Source organism: Priapulus caudatus, unplaced genomic scaffold (genome assembly GCF_000485595.1).
Source record: "Priapulus caudatus unplaced genomic scaffold, Priapulus_caudatus-5.0.1 Scaffold1247, whole genome shotgun sequence".
NCBI classification, from domain to species: Eukaryota; Metazoa; Priapulida; class Priapulimorpha; order Priapulimorphida; family Priapulidae; genus Priapulus; species Priapulus caudatus.
In genome coordinates this window covers 91,774-94,118 of record NW_014578308.1, presented here as the reverse complement: position 1 = coordinate 94,118, position 2,345 = coordinate 91,774, and positions in this window count along the sequence as shown.

Below are 2,345 nucleotides of genomic sequence, written 5' to 3'. Positions count from 1 at the left end.
GTGCTTCGAGCAGATAACAAACACCACAAAATAAGAAAACACATTTAACAAACCCAAAAAACACCACAAACAAACAGCTCAAACACTACGCGCGGTGAGAAAACATACATCTCCTCTGCCAACCCCTTGCTGAGGGTAAATAGACGCCCTGGCGCCCGGCGTGATTGATTACGGTTTTGCCTACGGGCTTCCACTACCAATCACGGCTTCTTCATGAAAGCGAACATAGATGACATATGTGTTCATATACATCCGTGACAGTTGAAAGGCATATTAGCAGTTAGAAATGCTACTTACATATTATATTATACCATATATATACAATATTAGTTACATACATAAGCTAATATTATTAAATCAATATATATAATATATATATTTATATATATATATATATATATATATATATATGATAGGAGCATTGTGTGTCTACTGTGCATCGCGCTGCTTTAAAGGACAATGTCGATAAAAATGAAATGCGGCGACGGCAATGGTAACCGAGTAAACGTACCGCGCCACTAGCTCCGTGGATGAGCATCGTCTGTCCTTTCTTTGCGTTCGCCCTTGGAGAGAAAGAAAGAAACAAATGTCTTCATTGTAGCAGTCTTAGTCATTCAAGGGTCAGGTGCAAACAGGTGATCACGTGTATAGATTTAATTATGCATTAATTATACATTAATTATGCATTCTAGGAGTGTCATAATAATTATAGACACTGATGATATCTATATTAAGACACTCCTGGTCCTATTACACATCGGTTCCTTGTCATAAGGAATCATTTACATGAACACGATAGTGCTTTAGCAGTGTTGCAGATTTAGAAAACATCGCGCTCTTAAAGATTTAATAAAACGCAGTGGCTACAGGTACGGTAGCCGTCGTTCGTTGAAGCCCCTTTTTGGCGTTAGGGTTAGGATTAGGGTTAGGGTTAAGGTTAGGTTTAGAGTTAGGGTTAGGGTTAGGGTTAGGTTTAGGGTTAGGGTTAGGGTTCTAGCTCATCTAAACTCTGAAATCGTGAATTTATTTCCCAATGCGTTACTTCAAAATCTCGCGCTACCGCCGCCATCTTTGTCTCGTTAAGTATGAAAGCGAATGGACTCCCGTACCCGTAGCCTCGAGACATTAAGATACGGCTACCGTACCCGTAGCCACTGCCTTAATCAAACGTTGTTTGAATTTGCGTGCTTAAGGCGATAAAACCGCGTGATTTCCCGGCGTCTCAATAGACGGAATTCTATATTAATAAATAGTATTATAAATAATACAACTATACTCAATAAATAATTCTAACAAGAGAACTAGCTAGGGCAGGGAAAGAAATAATGAATGTTTTGGGATCGAATTCCATCGCTGCCTGACACTATACACTATATATACTAGACACTGTGCACAACTAATCAATATGACGCCTGTAAGAATACTAGACTACACATCGACCACAGCGACTCATGCTGTACTCAGTCACACGCACACACAGCTCTCACTCACTTGATGTCGATCACTCGCAGTGCAGTCAGCAAAGGAATGCCCATCGCAGCTCCCTGCGTATAGCTCAACTTCGGCGATAGATGGAATACGAATTTGGCGTCGACTAGGGCGTATTCGGCGCATGTTCCCGTAGCGCTGAACAGCCAGAAGACGCGTTCACCTTTCTGAAATCACGAAGCGCGATCACGTGAGCACGAAGCCATGAAGCCATGAATTAAGATCTGTGCTAAGATACGACGCAATGGCACGCGAACGATCCGGGATCCGCATCCGAGATTTTGTTTTTTGCATCCGAGATTGTAAGCTTCCATACTAGCGTGTCGTTATCAAGAGCTGATAATACATGTGTGTTGTTACACAAAATGTATTATTATTATTAGTATTACATTGTACATACTTGTACTATTAAATTAACTCCTGTCGTTATATCTATACTTGTTTTCATAGCCGGTCCTAACATACACGAGGCCCGAATCTATGGTAGGATACCGCAGATACCCATATCAGTGCTCGAAATAAGCGTTGTCCGGTTGTCCGAGACAACCAGAATTTGCGCCGGACAACCTAACCAGTCTGAGACATTGTCCGGTGGACAACCAAGAAACACTATCCCTAACAGAGATCCTCACCTAGTCCGCTCTCATGCATGCACTCAATGCCGCCCGGTATATGCCCTGGAGGAAATTTATTGTAGGTGTGTACTACGTAACTTCCACAAACCTGGATACTTTCGCATGCTGTTAGCGGCCTGTGTTTATAAAACTAAAGTCGAGGCACTTAATAAGTAGATTATAGTAGATCTAACAAAAAACAATGACACAAACAGTGCATATACTCGAGCATTATAATAATCT